The sequence below is a fragment of the Vicugna pacos genome, chromosome 12, assembly GCF_048564905.1.
Source record: "Vicugna pacos chromosome 12, VicPac4, whole genome shotgun sequence".
Lineage (NCBI taxonomy): Eukaryota > Metazoa > Chordata > Mammalia > Artiodactyla > Camelidae > Vicugna > Vicugna pacos.
Genome location: NC_132998.1, coordinates 19,901,867 through 19,923,010, shown reverse-complemented (window position 1 = coordinate 19,923,010; position 21,144 = coordinate 19,901,867). Strand labels below are relative to the sequence as shown.

At 36.3% G+C, this 21,144-nt stretch overlaps 1 protein-coding gene and 1 long non-coding RNA gene across 3 annotated transcripts in view; one reads left to right on the top strand and one right to left on the bottom strand.

Annotated features, from left to right (window-relative positions):
* SLC2A13 (solute carrier family 2 member 13) overlaps positions 1–21,144 on the bottom strand; it is a 330,277-nt gene that overhangs the window by 95,609 nt on the left and 213,524 nt on the right. The gene's annotated exons all lie outside the window — the stretch shown is intronic.
* LOC140700436 (uncharacterized) lies at positions 4,051–20,644 on the top strand. 2 transcript variants are annotated; one of them, XR_012078827.1, is made up of 8 exons: positions 4,051–4,135; positions 4,247–5,066; positions 6,037–6,136; positions 7,543–7,599; positions 13,279–13,353; positions 17,585–17,725; positions 19,721–19,930; positions 20,442–20,644. It is a non-coding gene; the product is annotated as an uncharacterized lncRNA (long non-coding RNA). The 2 variants fall into 2 exon arrangements; XR_012078828.1 differs by lacking the exon at positions 7,543–7,599.

Here is a 21,144-nt window from a genome sequence, read left to right as displayed (position 1 = left end):
GTGCCTGATTTTAAAACTTATATTGAGATATAATTCATATACCATAAAACTTACTTTTTAAGGTATGTAATTTAGTGGGTTTTAGTATGTCTATAAATTTAAATCTCTTAAATAATAATTACTTATGTTCAAAATAAAGTATTCAAACAATCTAGAGGGTGTAAAGAATAAAAAAATCCCCGGAGCAGGGTGACAGGGAAGGGGAGAGAGTTTCAACACACTCCTCACCACCGTGCTTTCCTGATTCAGCTGCACCCCTGCCTACCACACTGGCCAGACTAGAGTTCCCAGTATCCACAAGACTGGGGAGGAGAACACTAAAAAATGACTGTGGAAAACAAATTTACAATTATTACAGGGAGATGTGGGTGGGAAAGGATAAACTGGAAGTTCAAGATTTGCAGATACTAACTACTGTGTGTAGAATCAAGTTTATACTGTACAGCATAGGGAACTATAGTCAATATCTTGTAGTGACCTGTAATGAAAAAGAATATGAAAACAAGTATGTGTATGTATGACTGAAACATTATGCTGTGCACCATAAATTGACACAACATTGTAAAATGACTATACTTCAACAAAAAAATTAAAAAAAAAAGTAAGTTGAGGAAGGTCTACAAATAGTATGTCATTGTATGGATGTACTATAGTATATTTATCTAATTACCCAATGGCAAACAGTTGGGTGGTTTCCAGTTTTTGGCCAAAACAAATAAAGCTATGATGAATATTCATGTACAGATTTTTGTGTCATCATAAGTTTTTCATTTCTCAAGCATAAATACCCAGGAGTGTGATTGCTAGAGTGTAAAGTAAGTAAATGTTTAACTTTACATGAAACCACTGAACTGTTTTCCAGAATGACTGTACCGCTCACTCACCACCAATGTTTGAGTGATTCAACTTCTCTGCATCTCTGCCAGAAATTGGTATTGTGAGTATTTTTTATTTTAGCCATTCTGATATCTAGAGTGGAATGGTATTTCGTTGTAGTTTTAATTTGCATTTCTTTAATGGCTAATGATGTTGGACAATTGTTCATATACTTATTACATGCTTATTTTCCCGTCACATATCCTCTTTGGTAAAGTGTTTGTGTGACTGTTCTGTTCATTTAACAACTGGATTGTTTGTTTTCCTCCTTTTGAGTTTAGAGAGCTCACTGTATTCTGAATACCAGACTTTTGATAAAAATATATTTTGCAAATATTTCCTACCCCACCACCTCCCCACAAAATGACTATCTGACTTGTGAGCTTTTTTACTCAAATGATGCAAACTGTCTCTGGTTCCAAGTTGTACACATTCAACACCTCATTAGAGCAAACAAGAGGGGAAAAGGTAATGGTCTATTTAAAATTTCTCTCAAGAGGCTTAAAAGCCTGAGTTAAGAAAAAGGGCAGATCATGTCATTTGCTTTATGAAAAAACTGTTTGGGGCACCATCAAAAGGGTATAAAATGGTATTTTATTTCAAGCTGTAATATATTCAAAGGATTGTTTGTAATCAAAAGTTTGTAAGAACTTTCATTCTATATAAAAGCAATATTTGGAACATGGCCATACAAAGCTATGATTATGCAAAGATACATAGATTTATACACATTATTTCTAACTGTAAATCTCTGTGGAATCACAGACTGGAAAACAGACCAAGAGTATGCAGGATAAAGCAAAAAAGCAAAATACAAAATTATTTAGAGGGCAGAATCTCAACTATTGAAATTAATCACAGAAAAATAAGACAAATAACTACACCAAAATGTTAAGACACACTGTATAAGGGTGGTGAGATTTTAGGTACCTTTTCTTTCTCTATATGCTTCCGATTTTCTATCATAAATACACATTATTTAAAAGTATTAAACTTTTATTCAGGCCCAGTAATTCAAGTGCTAATCATTGCATTCAGGCACCATGAACCTCTAATATTATTTTAAGTAAAACAAACATGAAATAATAACCATGAGAAACTAACACAGTGTGTTTGTCTTCAGATAAAGACACAGTTGACTGATTTTTTTCTTAGCCAAACTTAGTATTTTCTTAAATGAAATGATACATTTTTTTTAATGTCTCAGTGCCCAAAACGCTACAAACATGACACTGTAATAAATTTGTAGCTTATCTATTTAATTCAAGAAGTACTTGTTCATATATTATTATTATTCATATGATTCATATGATATCATATCATATCACATTGTACATGATAGTGGTAATAGATGTTTTAATGGAAAACAAGTACAGAATGGCCAAACGTCTCAATTACATGCAGTTAAAATACACGTATTCAAGGCCTACCATGTGGCAGATAAGAAGACAAGCAATTTCTGGGACTGTTTCAGGAAGGCATTTGTGGAAGTCTCTGATTCCACTGAGGGCAACTGCCATGCACATAAAAAAGCACCTCCCAATGGGCTGAGTTTTATGGAGCATTTAAGAGCAAAGTGTTACTTGAACACAAAGACAGCAATTAACGCCAGTGAACAGTCTGAATAGTTAATCAGTGATTCCAATTAGCCTTATTACTACTTCTCATATTCCAAGACTGAAGCAATACAAAGGGGCAAAGGATTACAGATGCTAGTTACCACAAGACTTAGTCTGGGAGAGCATTTAAAACCAGCTCAAGGATCATGCACAGAGAGAACCAGAAAGCACTTGAGAGACTGTAAGTCCTAACCAGGGTGACAAATACCTATTTGGTTGACTGACTAGAAAAACGGTAGTGGCAGAGATGGATGTAACTGCCAGGAAGGAAATTGATTTCATAGGAGACGGCAGGGATCCGAATGTGACTGCAGTTCAGGTGTATGTTTGATGCAGGGCACCCATAATAAGTGGAAAAGAGGCTCCTGAAGCCAAAGAGTTGAGCAGGGAAGATGGCAAACTGGAGGGAAAGGATGCTGGAACGGTCGGCAGGACTGCTCAGTTCTCGAAGAGAAGAACATACAGACTGACTACTTGGAATCCCCTCTGATGCTCACTCCTCAGCTCTCCAAACTGATGAGTTCATTTCCTGAGGAAAAGAAAGGGTGGGCATGCCGAACACGAGCAGCAGGGGAAGCGGAATGCAACACTGTGAACAAGGGACCAGAGAATTCCACCATCTAACATGTATAAAGAAGTGAGAGAGAGAGCTCTTCTCTTCTCTCTTTCCTGCCAGACTGTGGACGAAGGAATTGCAGGGCATGACTTAACTGCTCAAGATATGAAAACCATTACTTACGAGTTTAGAGATTACGATCAACTTTCTATGAAGAGATGAATATTAATGGATATTACAGTTACCAATGAAGCACCCGCAGAGAAATTCTCTCTGATCTTAGTAAGGAGGAATTCATGTGCTTCTCTGGGATATTGACTTGTTTCTATTCTAGGGACACTGTGAATCATGTATTGTATATATTGTATGGTTGGAGCAACACGATTCTCAAACGTTAATGTGTATAAAAATCCATGTCATTCTAAGTGAAGTAAGCCAGAAGGAAAAATACCATATGATATCCCTTATATGTGGAATCTAAAAAGAAAGACAAACAAACTTATTTGCAAAATAAACAGACTCACAGACATGGAAAACAAACTTATGGTTACCAGGGAGAGAAGGGGGAGGGAAGGGATAAATTGGGAGTTCGAGCTTTTCAGATACTAACTACTATACATAAAATAGATAAACAACAAGTTTCTACTGTATAGCACAGGGAACTATATTCAATATCTTGTAGCAACTTATGGTTAAAAAGAATATGAAAATGAATATACGTATGTTCCTGTATGACTGAAGTATTGTGCTGTACACCAGAAATTGACACAACATTGCAAACTGACTCTACCTCAACAAAAATATATTTAAAAAATCCATCCAGAGATTGTAACAAATACAAGATTCCAAGTTGTCCATCCCCTTTACTAACCTCCACCCACTCACCCCTGCCCAGGATTCCGATTCATTTCAAGAGATTCTAATGTAAGGGGTTCCAAGCCCATTTTGAAAAAGATAAGCTTTGTGACCTCGCTCGTACAGACACCACTCTACAGCAAGCTTTGCATGTAGAAGTCAGCTTGTCTTACTTTGACCTGCTTCCTACATCACTGTCTTTAAAGTTTACTGTAACTATTGACTCTCTGTATGTTTAATTAAGTCCTTTAAAAAATTTTCTGGAACAGGAAGGGTTGAAATGAATAAAGACATTTGAGTTAGTATGAATAAATCTAATTTTTCCTTTTCCAAATTTCAGGGAAAGAAAGCTGATCAATTTTTTAACAGCAGAGGAACAAGCTGAGCTGTAACAGCCCTGGGCGAAAAAGACCGCAGAGAGAAGGCTGCCACACCAATGTATTATTTAACAGTAAATGAGGCTGACTTGACGCAAGCATGTTGACAGCCCCGTGTCCTTTGATGTTCAAAGAAAGACCTAAAACTGCACTTAGTTCGTTTCAAGTACATTAAAGCAGCACCAGGACATGCTTGTTCAATTAGGAGCAGAATTGCAGGACCTTTCACAGACGACAGGAAAAATTCTGCCTGTGTGCACATGTGACGTGTGATGCACAGAAGAGGAGCAATTATCAGCGAGTCAGTGTACATTTATTGGGGGGACACTACATGAAAGATACTCATTTTAAGTACTACAGAAAAGCACTGAATCATTTTGCTAATTCTGAGAAACCAAGAGAATGAGGAAAATACTTCTGAGTTAAAACTTTTTTGTATTTAAATTGACTGACTTGCCTTAATCCTCCACTCTCCTTTAAATACGTAGCATGAGGTTTATAAATCCCCGTCCGCTTCGTGTTTCTTATGATAAAATCTAAAGGTGCTTCCAAAGAGAACACAGAAAAGAAAAGCAGCAAGAATAATGGCTAACATTTACTAGCATTTTTCTGAGTCGATGAAACTCAGTTTTCGAGTTGGAAATGATCAGAACTCATCTCCTGACGGAAGAGGAAAAGGAGATATAACGTCTATCGAGCATTTACTATATGTCAAGCAGTATCCAGGTGCGGGATGCTCACGTACCGTCCAATCACCACAAACACTATGGAAATGCAAACTCGGTAAGAGTCAATGGTCTGCATTTTGGAGGTGTAATTAACTCCATATAAAAGCTCCATGTACCATTCTCACACATACTCAAGATCCCAAAGAGACCGCCAGGGAAATTCTTACTCAGTGGATTCACTCTATGCACAAGGCAAAACATAAAACCCTTATGCACGTTTACCACTTTACATTTCCTTCCTGCATAAAAAGCATTTTCATTTTTCCATAGCTGAAGTCTTTCGCATTGTTGAATACTTTTGCTACCAAATAAGTGGTCCTTAACAGTGAAATTGATAAGATATAAAAACCACAAAATTACATTTAGTTTGAAAGAGACCTTCAGAGCTGGGCCCGTGGAGGGGCAGCCAGTCTGTGACAAGAGAAATCCCGGAAGTACGCGGTCCCTTAAGGGGGACACAGAACACTAGCTTGTCCTAGAGGCTTAAAGCCAGTTAAACTCTCCTCAGTCACTGAGAGCTCCAGAATCAATAAAAGAAACTGAAAGAGCAGAATTAAAGGGGAATATAAATAACAAAAAGAGCATCTTCACAAATGTATGAGAAAAAGGAGAAGTAGATTTCCTCACTCCCTCTGGCACGGTCGGTGATGGTGGGCAAAGGAATATTAGACATTGAGCAGGAGTTTTTTCTTAAACAACAGAAGATAGACTTCCTCTTCTTCCAGCTCCATGGGAAAATAACCTGTTATTCTGCTGTGAAGACTTGTTATATTTTAACTAAATCTGTTTTTTTTTTCTTTTAATTTCTAGTTCTTTCTTCTTGGCAAGGAAGGTGCAGAAGTGACCGCATTGCTGGCAAAGAGAGGGAAGGGCATGAACCTGGAGCCAAGAAATATGTGTTTATTCTTGTCACTGTTTGAGGCTCTCCTCTTTCTCTGTCCCCTTACAGATCAAATAAGGCAGAAGCCAGAGGGGAGTGGTGTGAACAGATCGGTGATCAACAACTCTCTTCCTTCTAATTTCAGTAACCTCCAGAAATGAGTTTACTCTCGCTTTGTAACCTGCATCCCAGACCCGCTCTCAGCCTTGTGATGGATTGCTCGGAAACGCTATTGAACTGCTCTGGTAAATATCACATAATGAAACAATTGGGCTGACTTAGTAAAAAACCCTGCAGAAACCATGTCCCTCTGGAAAGACGCAAGGACACGTAGGTAGGCTGAGTTCTGCTCAAGTTCTGCTTCTTGTCTGGTTCATGGGAGAAAATGCTTATGTATTTAACCCTTCTAGGTTTTTCATTTAAAACAAACAATTTAGCATGGTATTTATAATTAACGACAGTGTGCAAACCTTACCCTGTTTTTGAATATTCACCCTTTACCAGATGGGACAGAATTGCAGGAGAGCTTTGAACTAACTTGTCACTCGTTCATAATATGCTCTCAGTGGCATAAAAGGCAAACAAATTCAACACAGAGATCCTTTTGAATATGGCATTTTCTTCTATTTGGAATTCTTATAAAGTAATCACAATGTTATACTATAATATTAATATCAAATTTAGTATCAAATATTAATAGTTGATGAGACTTAACTTTATATCCTGACTCACACAGCTATGATTTGCTTATATCTGAATAAAAACTACTATACTTATTCCAGACTTTCAAACATCATAAACACTGAACTACATTTCTTCTCAATAGTTCAAAGGGTTTACTTTTCAAAAATACAAATGAGAACTTTCCCTGTGTCGAACAATATAACTTAAATGGTAGCTTTGATATTGTGGTCTTTAGAAAAATTATTTATAAACTAGCCTGAAGGGACTGCTCTTGTCTTTACTAAAATCAAACCAGATGCCAGATCACGTTGTCCTCTCACACTATTTCGTTTTAAAGTTTATTGGGCCTAGTCTGTCTTTCTGTTGGTCACCTATATCTGACCGCTCACTTATTTATCATTGATAGATCATCAATTCAAATCCCCAGATTTGTTATCAATCCCCTATTTATTACTAAATTTTTCATTATGCATCTCTAAACTCTACCTTATTTGCTCAGGATGCTACATAACCTTTCTCAGCATTTAAATATTGGTAGATTCTTGGGCTTTTTTATATTATATGAGAAATTTTAACAAATACAAACACAAGTATAGTCTTGCTCTCTAACAAGTTATTCCGCATTTTATAATTACGGGGATGTGAATTCATGCAGGGTACTTAGACACTATTACATACCTGAAGTGAGCGCACAGAGAATTTATGCTTTAGTGATGAAAAACATTTTGCTTCAAGGCCTAAAATCTCATTTGTTGTTCTTATCTTCCCATATGATTATTTCAACTGAAAAAAATAAATGTAATTCTTCTTATCTTTATCAGCTTCCACTTTCATCTTGCCTCTGGTCAATAATATTTTATACTTCTACAGTAAGTTGAAATTGCTACATGTGAATAGAAACACTTCAATCTGTAAAATAACCCAGTCACCAATATTAAGTAATATATGTTTCTATCACTTTTTTTAGTATGAAATCAAGCAATTACTAGTAATATAAAATCTGGAGTCATACGTAATGAAGAAGGTAAGTAGAATATTATTCAACTTAGAGGAAAATGTTGCCTATCTGTTTACCCAAAATAGGGGAGATGTAATTGAAGTTTCACATAGTTCATTAGAGCATCATTATTATCATACATTATTTACAAAACTGAAAAAAATAAAATAAAACTACGTTGCGGCTGGCTGAGTAACGGCCTTCCAAAGATGTCCATTTTCTAATGCCCAGAATCTGTGAATATGTAGCTACATGGTAAAGGCAAATTAAAGTTGCAGATGGAATGAAGGTTACTAATTGGTTGACCCTGAGATGGGGAAATTGCTGTGGATTCTTCAGGTGGGTCCAACATAATCCCAAGAGTCTTAAAAGTAAAGGAGGGAGGCAGAAGAGTCAGAGAGAGATAGGACTATGAAGGAGATCAAAGTGATGTTATGTGAGGACTCAGCTCACCACTGCAGGCTCTGAAGATGGATTTTGGGTCAGGGATGGGAGGGGCACAAGTTAAGGACTGCTTTTATAAATTGGACAGGCAAAGAAATGAATTCTGCCCCATAGATTCCAGAATGGAATGCAGTCTTGCTGACTTCTTGATCTCAGCCCAATGAGACCCCTGTCAGCTTTCTGACATAGAGGATTTAAGATAATAAATTTGTGCTTTTTATAAATCACTAAATTTGTGGGCATTTTTTTGCAGCAGAAACAGAAGGCCCTACCCAGTGAAACCCTATATTATGAAATTGGCTAAACAAACTATGGTCTAGCCATGCAAAAGATTTCTATAAAGCTATTAAAAACACGTTTTAAAATGATAAGCAACAACATGGGACAACAGTAACACTACTACTATTAAGTAAAAATTTTGTAAGTGGGTAAATACCACATGATTTTAATTCTTAAGTCAAAGTAGATACACACACATGGAAAATGAAATGTCATCTCTGGGAGGTGAAATTATGAATCATTTTAATTTATTTATTTATATCTTTTCATATGTTAACAATGAATTTTATTGCATATATATTTTTAAAAAACGGTAACAAAAAAATGTTGGGCACCTAAACTACTAAGAGCCTCTCATAGTTTCAAAAGTACTTTTTTTAGATCTAGTTTTGAAGATGCAAATAAGAAGCTTCTCCTCTGGGAAACCTTTGCCAACCTTTCCCCAGTTCCCTCCACCCTTTCCGTGAGGCGCTGAGTCCCACCCACGCTCTGTGATTACTATGTGATTACTATGAACGTAGCATCTCTGCATTGTAGGATAACATTCTTTACTTTTCTGACTCCTCCACTGAACTTGAGGAAGGGCACCCTATTCTGCTCATGACCACATAGCCCTATGCGTTCACAGAGCTTGGCTTGTAAGTCAAGTCATGAATAGTTTAGGCCAAAGACAGGAAGTTTGTAACTTATTTTTAAAAAAGCATAAGAACACCTCTGATTAATATACTCAACTCTACTGCTTCTTTGGTTAACGAATTTTAGGGGCAATGAAAGTATGTTACTTCAGGAGTTCTATAGTAAAGATTAAGACAGAAACTTGAAAATAATGGGTATCATTTGCTGCAGGCTTACTTTACTGCCAGTAATCCTTAAGATTTGCAATTCTGCACATTAGAAACCTGGAGGTTTAGAGAAATAAAGAACTTGCCTCAGGTTAGTGGTTGCAATGAGCTCATTTCCCTAAATCACACTGCTGCTTAAATCTACACGGGCTCAACATTTATCTACAGCCTCTCTTAGACCTTCAGCTGATACAACCTCTCTCCTTTACTGTGAAGTTACCATTTTTATAAGTGGTCTGATCACCTTCATTAGCTGTCTATGATTTTGTTTTTTTAAATGGGTTTGTAGATACCATAGAAGGAAAATAATACTTACCTTGGGAAATACGTTTATCTCAATAACATATATGAGTTTGTTAGTAGGTTTAATCAAGTCTGCTAATTCACACATTAACTCTCTCCTGTGGAGAAGAGGAGATCTAACTTCTGTTCTTGAAAGTTTGCAAGCCACCAATAAGCATGCATCTTATTGCAGTTCAGACTTGCATGTCTGCTGCACATACCACATTTATACTGTAAGTCATAAAAGGAGCCTGAGCTAGAGAAAACCATGGTTACATTTCTGTAATTAACAAAGCCATCTCCCCCTGTCTCTCTCATTAATTTCCCTGTCTTGCAGTAGGTTGGCAAGGCCACCTTTCCTTACTCATTCACTTGTTCAGAACACAGGGACAGATATGCTGGCGTGTGCATGTCTTTACTTCTCCCTAAGGAGACCCATGGTGCTGTCTGGCCCAGTAACAGGACTATGATGGACACGGTGCTGTAACAGATTTCACTGGATGAGCTCCGGATTGCTTATGATTTTATCATTGGGACACAGTCCATAGAACTGTTGAGGCTTAAACTTTAGTCAAGGGGAAGACACTTAAAAAAAAAACTGCTATCCTAATTTTTATTTTTATTGTTTTCTTGTTTTTTTTTTTAACTGATAAACGAGTGCATTAAACAATAAACCTATTTCTTTGGACAGATTCTTACAAATCTGCCATTTATCCCAAACAAAAGAAACAGCAATTAATGAATATCAGCAGCAGCCTGGCCAATTAATACAGACCTCGTTGACTTTCTTTAAAAACAAACAAGAAATATCGTATTTGTTCCCAACTGTGACAGAAAAATTCTCTGTAACAGAAGGGACAAAAATTTCTCCCTATAATGAGTTTGGACGTAAGATTAAAAGCAGAGAGGTAAAAATCAGCCAAAGTTGAATTAGATTTTCTGCCTTTTACATAAACCAAAGTTGTAGAGTAATATCATGTTTGCAAAGAAAAAGAACAAAAATACTGACATTTATACAGATAATTTACCAAACCTTATAATCAAAAAATAAAATTAAAAATTTAACTGGACACTAATTTTGATATTACAATCTGATTTAAGTTGCTCTAAATTCAATTAATTGAATTCAATTTCCATATTATTGAGATAAAAACCATAATAATGTAGTCTTTGCACAAAGTCTCTACCAAGAAAGGCAGTACAAAATAAATGAGAAAAACCAATGAAAGTTACAGAGAGTAAGACAGTTAAACCACATTCAGTTATTTAAGTGAGTTTGGTCCTACTATATAGGAAAATGCTTAGTGACATTTTAAGTTGAATGTTGTTTTCTTCCGAAAATTTACTTCACCTATTATCTGTTTTATAGAAAATGAAACACTGGTTTGAAAATTTACAACTCTTTTCTAATAAAAATAAAATTCAGGGTTAATTTAAAAGTAAGAAGTCAGATTCCAACTGGAAAAACTGATCTTTTGTGCAAATAAATAATATGCTCTTTTATTGGGGGAGAGGGCTTGTTTACCAGAGGAATCTTGGACCTGGTTTTAAAGTCTTAATTTTCAAGTTATTTTTAACTATATTTAAAAGAAATACACTTTCTGCAATTATTTTAACCCCACAAAGTAGTACCTTTGGATTCTGTTAATACCGAAAACATAAAATTTCAGTTTTTCAACTCACAACCAACGTAGAATTTAAAAAGTCTAGCCATTCTTTTTATTAAACAATAAATTAATTTTTACAACATATTTATGTTAGTAGGGAGTGACATAAGTGTTGAAAAGATGGTGACTATACAAGTTTTCAAAAGGCAAGAAACTTACTTTGAAATGTTTCAGTGCACTTGGTAGGCAGTTGGTACATTACGGTAAATGTTTAGTGTATTTTACTAAACAGTTTTGCAAACATTTAGTAAGTATGGTCACAGCAGACTCTACTAGCTGTGGTACCACATCATTAGGTCTTTGCACATAGCAGCAGCTCTAGCAACTAAACTGAAAATGGATTCTGAAAGCCTTGAAGTGAATTCAATTCTTATCTATAAAAAATATGGCTATGACAGCCATTGAGGTAAAATTTTGTTTTGCCTTGTTTTGCTTAATTCTAATTCACTGAATACTGGTTATTCACATTTTCAATGCTATTAACAGAAGATTCATGAACACGGTGAATAAAAGTAGATTACAACAATAATATTTTGTATTTTTTTTTGAATGTTGATTCATAGTCAACATTCAGACAAGTAAGCTACTAAAACCTTTAAGGAAAAGATTTATTTGATGTAAGAAAAGACTGTCAAGAAGAGATAAAATTAGCCTTCAAGTTTACAAAAACTGTTCGTCCTGCTGAATTGATTTAGCTTGGATATTGGAGTGGTTGAACCCAGACCATATTTGAGACAGATTAAAAATTGTAACATCGAAATAATTAAAGGGCAAATTAAAATTAAACTGATCTTGTTGAGAGTACTGGTTCTTCAGTTGTAATTAAAATAAGAGTAAAACAGATGTAAAGATTAAGGAATAAAGCAAGGAGATGCAACAAGATAAAGAGAGAAAAAGCAAGCAAAAGGGGAAAGAAAGGAAAACATAGGAAAGAAAAAAAGAAGACATGGAGATGACTCTTCATTATAGTGCAGGGAACCATATTCAGTACCTTGTAATAGTCCTTAACGAAAAGGAATATGGAAACAAATGTGTGTGTGTGTGTGTGTGTGTGTGTGTGTGTGTATGGCTGAGACATTGTGCTGTACACCAGAAACTGACAATGCTGTAACTGACTACACTTCAATTAAAAAGAAAAAAAAAAAGAACAAGGAGAAGAAATGGAGGTGAAACCACTAACAAGAACTGTCCGAACAATATGCTACACAGAAAGCTGGTGCACAAACTCTACCACACTTGTGTCTGGGAAGCACTCTAGGAGTGGGACCTAAATCTTGCAGGAAAGAGAAGGAACCACGGTCAGTAGCAGCAGAACACTAAGCCACTCATGGATGCACCTGAGGATGAGCCTAAACTGCAGAAGTTATTTTTCAAAGAAAAAAATATAATTTCTAGAAGAAAGTAACAACCCCCAGCAGGGTTTAAAAATGCCCAAAGTTGGCTCAGAAGCTGAAGACTTTGAATACTATTCAGTATATCCTAATGAAACATCTTCATATTCACTACCATATTTCATATAATCAAAAGCTTATCAAGTTACATATACTTTTACTGGGAAACAATTTATTTTGCCAACGGTGAGCTAAAAATATCTATGGCTTTTATAATTGTTATAATCAAGTACATGCACAGGAAAAACACATGTCCTTTTTTTCATTTATTAGAATTTCAACTTGGTACATGGTGGAGTGGAAATGTGATCTATGTCTTCACTGATCTCATTTTAGCCACAAAGATGGGACAATAAAAGGAAAAAAAAAAAAACTAAAGAGACAAGTTCTAACCCTTAGTTCCCCCCAACAAACACATCAAAAATACATCTACATATAGAACTATCCTCACTGAACATCGCCTGGAAACCGGCAGAAGGTCTCCTGCACAAGAAAGGCTGTAAGAAAGACAGACATGTACTCAGGTAGGAAGGGAAGTAGAGCGACTGGGTAGGGACCTGTGCCCCTGCGGGGGGCCTCAGAGGAAATTGGATAATACACAAGTGGGCATCCGAGTGGACGCCTGTCCTGGGAAGCGAGCAGGTTGAGCCCCGACTGCACTTCCCAGCCTTGCGGTCCCACGTGGAGGAGACAAATCCCCTCGCAGGGAACATATTTGTACATATTGTTCTAGTTGTAGGAATGTTCTTTTAGGAAAAACCTCTAGAATTGGCTTTGATGGGTCAAATGTCTCTTTTTCAGGCTGTGGATAAAGATTATCAAATTACTAAACTGAAAAGAACCGAGGAAAAGACAAACCTCTTTTGAAAATATAAGGTAAGCCTTACAAACCCCTATGCCTGTACCATTAGAGTGAAGAGATGGTGATGAGACAGTGGAGACGATTAGGTTCTAAAGATCTCATAATTATCTCTGAAAATCCTCTGATTAACCCCCAAATTACAGTAAACAGTACTTGTATGTCCTTTGGGAGACTGACATTCTGCCACTCAGGAGCTCCATGGCTCCAGGTTTTCGCCTCTCTCACAGAACAAATGACTATTTCGTCAGCCAGACACCAGCTAAAGTAGCCGACTTGTCCTTAAGGCGATTTTATATGTAACATATGTATCTTTAAATTAAGGATTACACTCAGGTCTGCATCACACTCACATTCTAAGAAATCATGAGGAAACAGCAAACGGTAATTTCCCATTTTACTGCTCAGTCTGGGGCCTGTGTTCATGGAAGGGAACCAGCGTCACCCACTCAGTTTATATCTCTCTGGATTGTTCTCTTTCAGCATGAACAAGTTAAATGTGCACATGGTGTGACTCTGCTTTTTAGGCTATTCAACACATTCTTTTATCTCTGTGTATAAAATGAATGACGGAAGAAAAAGGAAGGAAAAAAAAGAAATGAAGAATGAAAAACTGTGTGTAAACACGAGAGAACTATTTTTAAACCTGAAATGTGTCTTTCCCTCCCCAGACCAATGTGCAGTATTATTTCAATGCTATGTTCATGCTGCTCGCAATAAATTAAACAGTGTTATATCCCAGGTACACACCATAGAAGATCTCATGTCATTTTTAAACTCTGCCAAGTGTATTTAAATTAAAATAACAAATTCCTTTTCTCACCATGGCGACCTCTAGAAAAAGGTACGTTCACAGTAGGCTTAACATTTCAAAGGCAGAGATCAGCATTTTCTTGCTCTGCCTGTAACTCCCGACTCCCACAGGGTCATCTTCATATACTTTATAGGCTAATAGAAAGTATAAGATATGATGGGATATATATAAATATAATTTTATTTTTACATAATTTATAGATTCTTAGTTGTTTACTGTGAATGCAGTAACTGGCATAACAGGTTCATGTTCAAACTCAAAAGAAATAAGCAACTGGGAAATGAATTCTTTAAGAATTCAATGCCTTATTCTGTGTCTTATTCCCTATTGAGCTGCATATAAAAGGTTGACCACATTCTGGGAAACATTTGTTCATAAAAAAGGTCATTTCCTTTCCTAAGGTGATGGATAGTTAAATTACTGTGCTTAGGAGATGAGTAATAAGGGAAAGAGACAGAATTAAAAGGCCATAGAAATCCAGTAATTAACTTAATTTGAATCCAATTAGCCAACTTAGATGGAAAAATAAGGCTAAAATCTAAATTGATCTGATAGGCATAAGCCCAATTACTTACAGAAAGTCTGAATAATATTCTGAACCTGAATATGGCATTTATCTCATTCATTTAGGTGTAGAACTTAATTGGGATATAAATAGAGTATTACATAAGTGGGCACTAATCTATGTGATCAGTCGTTTAATCAAAATACTGTATTAGATAGATTTACTTTGGGCAGAATTTTTCTAAAAGGCATGAAAATATTGGAGACACAGTTATAAAATTTATCAAATGACCCAGTGATTTTTTTTTTAAAATATGGTATGTGAATATATTGTGAAATAAGGTTAGTTAACACGTCCATCACCTCACAGTTACAATTTTGTGTCTGTGTGTGGTGAGAAATTTCACGACCCATTCTCTTAGCAACTTCCATATGGACAATACAGTACTGTTAACTGTGGTCACCATGTTGTACATTATATCTCCAGAATGTACTTATAACTGGAAGTTTATACTCTTTGACCACCTTCATCCATTTCCCCCACCTCTCACCCCTGGCCACCACCAATCTGTTCTCTGTTTCTGTAAGTTGGGTTTTACTAGATTCCACATAAATGTGAGATCATACAGTATTTTTCTTCCTCTGATTTATTTCACTTAGAATAATGCACTCAAGACTCAGTCACACTGTTGCAAATGACAGGATTTCTTTGTATTTTAGGGCTTAATAATGTCCTAACACACACACCATTGTCTTTACAAATTCATCCATCAACCAACACTTAGGTTGTTTCCATGTCTTGACTATTGCAAGTGATGCTGCTATGAACACAAGAGAGCACATATCTATTTGAGATACTTCATTTCCCTTTGGAGATGCACCCAGAAATGAAACTTCTAGATCATATGCTGGATCGATTTTAAATTTCTCGAGGAAACACCATTCTGTTTCCTACAGTGGCTGCACTAATTTACATTCCCATCAACAGCATCCAAGGGTACCCTTTTCTCCACATTCTGCCAACTCTTGTTATCTCTTGTATTTTTTTTTTTTGACACTAGCGTTTTTATTGTGATTTTACATATATAACTTTTTTTTTTGGATTTTTTTAACATTTTTTATTCTCTTGTATTTTTAATAATAGCCATCCCAATAGTGTGAGGTGACATCTCACTGTGGTTTTGGTTTGCATTCCCTTGATGATTAGTGATGTTGAGCACCTTTTCATGTACCTGTTGGTCATCTGCATATCTTCTTTAAAAAATGTCTACTCAACTCCTTTGTCCATTTTGTAATCAGCTTACTTGTTTTTTGGCTATTCAGTTGTTTGAGTTCCTTGAATATTTTGGATATTAATGCCTCATCAGATGTGCGGTTTGCAAATATCTTCCTGTTCCACACATTGCCTTTTCATTTTGTTGATTGTTTCTCTTGCTTTGCAGAAGCTTTTCAGTTTGATGTAAATCCACTTGTTTCTTTTTCCTTTTGTTCCTTGTGCTTTTGGTGTCATCCATAAACATTGCCAAAACCAGTATCAAGAAGCTTTTTCCTGATGCTTTTTTCTAGTTTTATGGTTTCGGGACTTATATTTTTACATCTTTAATCTACTCTGAGCTAATTTCTGTGAGTAGTGTAAAGGGGTCTTTTCATTATTTTGCATGTTTTCCAGCAACATTTATTGAAAAGACTTAATTTTCTCCATTAAATATTCTTGGTTCCCTTTTCAAGTATTAGTTGATTGGAAATGTATGGGTTTGTTCCTGGAATCTCTATTCTGCTCCACTGTTCTAAGTGTCTGTTTTTATATCAGTGCCATACTTTTTTGATTACTATAGGTTTGCAATATAGTTTGAAACCAGAAAGTGTGATGCCTCCAGCTTTGTTCTTTTTCAAGATTGCTTTGGCTATTCAGGGTCTTTTGGTTTTTCAGACAAATTTTATGGTTGGTTTTTCTAATTTTGTAAAAAAAAAATGCGGTTGGAAACTTGATAGAGAATGAATTCAATCTATAGATGGCTTTAGGTAATATGTACATTTTAACAATATGAATTTTTCCAGTCCATGAACACAAGCTATCTTTCTATTCATTTATGTCTTTTTCAATATCTTTCATCAATATCTTAAGAGTTTTCAGTATACTTAGAAATTTCAGTATATCTTTCAACTCCTTGGTTAAATTTTTCCTAAGTATCTTATTATTTTTGATGTTATTGTAAATGAGATTGTTTTCTTTATTTCTTTTTCAGTTAATTCAAAGTTAGTACATAGATTTATGTACATTAATTTTGGGTTCTGCAATTTTATTGAATTTGTTTATTAGTTCTAACATTTTTTTGGTGGACTTTAGAATTTTTTATATATAATAGTATGCCATCAGCAAACGGAGAAAATTTTACTTCTTAATTTCCAATTAGGATACCTTTTATTTATTTTTCTTGCCTGATTGCTCTGGCTAAGACTTCCAGTAATATGTTGAATAGAAGGGGTGGGAGTGGACACATCTGTCTTAGTCCTGATCTTAAAGGGAAGCTTTCAACCTTTCACCACTGAGTATGTTAGCTGTGGGCTTATTATCATATATGACCTTTATTATGTTGAGGTACATTCCTTCCATACCATTTTGTTGCAAGTTTTTATCACAAATAGATGTTGAATCTTATCCAATGCTTTTTCTGCATCTGTTGATGTATCAGTGATTCTTAAATAGTGGAGACAGTGAGGGTAGTAAACAGTGGCTGTGATTTTGGCCTCCTAGTCTCTCTTCACCCTATTTCTGTTTCCATCATTCTCGGTCTTGATTTTTTCAGGGGAAGGGTAAGTTCATGCCAATCCCTATGGAGGAGGGGGCTCAGTATGTGGTTCATGTGGGCATGTGGCAAAAACAAAACTCATGAGCTCTAATATTCAACTTTGGCTTTTCCTTGTTGAAGGGAAGAATCCTGGAACTGCAGCAAACACCTTTGGACAATAGGGAAGACCTTGTCGGAGAAGGTAACCAGCAAAGGATCAGCAGAACTCAGAAATGGAGGCATCAAGCTGAAGCAAGCTGTGTCCCAGAATTAATTGTCCAGGTATGAGAAGCAATAATTCCAACTTAGCTTAAGTTTTCCATCACTCAAAAGTAATGGGTTGGGAGGTGGAAAAGCAGGATGCCTCTTACATTGTCAGAGGACGTGAAGAAGAGGCATTTCAGAATAGAGCGATATCTCTTGGGAGTCTCATATCTGGACTTAAGAATAAGAGATAAGATGCTACTATCCACCAGACCTCCTGCTGCTACATATTAGTTTGCAATTAAGCTTCTGCCTTTGTTGGGGGTCCCTACAACCATTCTCAGTCTCAGTGATTCAGTGGATGGTCTTACGGGACCAAGAAGTTGTTATATTTATGACTAAGATATGTTACAACAAAGGGATTCAAAGTAAAATCAGCAAGAGAAAAGGCTATTAGAGTGAAGTCTTTAGGAAACCAGGTGTAAGTTTCCAAGAGTCTACCAGTTTAGTTACACAGGACGTGCTTAATTTCTTCAGCAATAGCTTCTCACAGCACCTGTGAAGTACTGTCTCTTAGGGAAGGTCATTAAAGAATCAGTGCCCAAATAGAAATAAAAGCAAACATAAACAAATGGGACTTTAAACTTCGGAGCTTTTGCACAGCAAAGGAAACCATAAGCAAAACAAAACGACAACCTACGGAATGGGAGAATGTATCTGCAAAAGATGAGACTGACATGGGCTTACTTTCCAGAATATGTAAACAGCTCATACAGCTTAATAAGAAAAAAGCAAACAACCTAATCCAAAAATGGGCAGATGACCTAAACAAACAATTCTCCAGTGAAGACATAAAGATGGCCAATAGACACATGAAAAACTGCTCAATATTGCTAATTATCAGAGAAATGCAAGTCAAAACTGTGAGGTATCACCTTACACCAGTCAGAATGGCCATCATTCAAAAGTGCATGAACGATAAATGCAGGAGAGAGTGTGAAGAAAAGGGAACCCTCCTACACTGTTGGTGGGAATGCAGTTTGATGCAGCTGTTATGGAAAACAGTACGGAGAGTCCTCAAAAAACTAAAAACAGACTTACCATATGATCCAGGAATCCCACTCCTGGGCATATCTCTGGATGGAACTCTAATGCAAAAAGGTACATGCACCACAATGTTCATAGCAGCACTATTTATAATAGCTAAGACATGGAAGCAACCTAAATGTCCATTGACAGATGACTGGATAAAGAAGTTGTGGTATATTTATACAACAGAATACTACTAAGTGATAAAAAAGAATAAAATAATGCCATTAGCAGTAACATGGATGGGCCTGGAGAATGTCATTCCAAGTGAAGTAAGCCAGAAAGAGAAAGTAAAATACCGTATGAGATCACTTATATGTGGAATCTAAAAAAAATTAAATAAAAGACAAATGAACTTATATATAAAACAGAAATAGACTCACAGACTCACAGAGATAGAAAACAAACTTATGGTTACTGGGGAGAAAGCGGGTAGGAAAGAATAAACTGCAAGTTTGAGATTTGCAGATACTAACTACTACATACAAAATAGATATACAACAAGTTTCCACTGTATAGCACAGGGAGCTATTTTCAATATCTTGTAGTAACCTATAATGAAAAAGAATATGAAAAGGAATATATGTATGTGTATATGTGACTGAAACATTATCTTGTATACCAGAAATTGAACAACACTTTAAAACGTCAATTAAAAAGAAAAGAATCAGTGCCCAGCGTTTTAATTGGTGGCTAGTCACACAGGCATCCTCTGCCTAACATGCACAAAAATCCCAGCCTCCCACAAGAGAAAAGGAATGTTCAGTATAAACCACATAAACTATTTGTAAAAATAGTTTAGATACAGTAACCAGTGAGCCACGCCTGCCATTTAGAGAAAGTTTTAAATCAGTGCATGAAACTGTTTATCATTCAAGTTCCTGAACACCAGCCAAAGGCCAACCTTAAAACCCAGCCTTTGTAAGGATTGCAAGCCTTTGGTCTGGTACATTAATTCCTCTTGGCACCCTACCTTTCTTTTAGGATACTTCAAGACTTCAAGTGAGGACACCCTCTCTTCCAACTGCCACCCACCACATGCTGCAGAGAGCTTTTCTTCTTTGCTGGACTAGACATCATAGATATTGCAGACGAAGTCTACGTCCTACCATCTGCCCTCTTCTAATAGATGAATGGACCTCATTTCAGGCTCCAACCCTTCTTTTTATGCCCTGCTCTGCTGCATGCAGCCAAGTAAGCTAGACTACGAAGCTCTGGGGAACAGGGCAACACTCTATTTTTGCATCCAGAGTTCTTAGTGCACGTTACTTAACACATATTTGTTGAATGAATACCGACATTCCAAGATGTAACCCTGCCACGCCCCTGAACTAAGGGATCTTCCGGGTTGCCTTTTTGCTGTGTAGCTGTCCTTTGAATGTACGTGCTCATGCTCATACACACACAAAAGGCCTGACACTTTCTGACCCAGGCATGCAGGGAAGCTAGCAAAGTGCCAGCAGCAGAATGGCTGCTTCAGTTGCTGGAGCTAAAAGCTAGCTTACCGCTTCAGTTACACGTCACTAAATTAACTTGAAGAGCACAAGTATGCCCACGGAGTAGAACTTAACATTCACATAAACAATTCTAAAATTAGAATTTTAAAATCAGAATGATTTGTGGGTCTTATCAGGAACAATAATTAATTTGGAAATCTATCTTTTTCTTTTTTTTTTTTAACCACACTCTGAATACTGTCCTGCAGGAAAAGGGATGAGCGTCTAGGTGGCTAGGAAATCTACCGAGAAAATATCCTGCACTCAACATCTCTGCCTTGCTGCTCTGGCTGCTCTCCACAGATCCCAGATGTAATCTGCTCATAAGCAGCCTGTAATATTGTTCATCCAAGCTGCACAATGTGCTGTGAGACTGGCAACTGCCCTCTGTGGGAAGCCTGGCTACAGATGACTAGCTGAAAATAAAACTCAACTCCAGGCTGAATGGGTCATCATGATTTTAATTAAGTTTATAGAAGGATTGCTTCATTTTGTGGCATGACCCTCCCTTTCTCATTTATAATATGGGCTAAGAATAAATACTATTTTTAAGTAAATAAGGCATTTTGAATCAGCGTACAGTAAACATGTTATGAGTGAGTTTTTTTCCCTCAGTTTAAGTCTTAAAAATGATGTGGACTTTAATTTAGAATGCCATCCTTTAAGACATCTAATACCTATAAATATTAATAGTCTAAAATATACTGCAGAATCACAGAACTTGAGAAATCTCAGGAAGCAATCATGTATATCCTTTGAACCTAAAGATAAAAGTCTTGCTCCAAATGCCGATATGGCATTAGGCTTTTATTATATTAAAATACCCAGAAGAACATTTCCGTACCTCCACGGGTACCTCATTCCATTACTTCTCTTAGATGAAATAGCCTTTACAATTTTTTAAAAAATCAA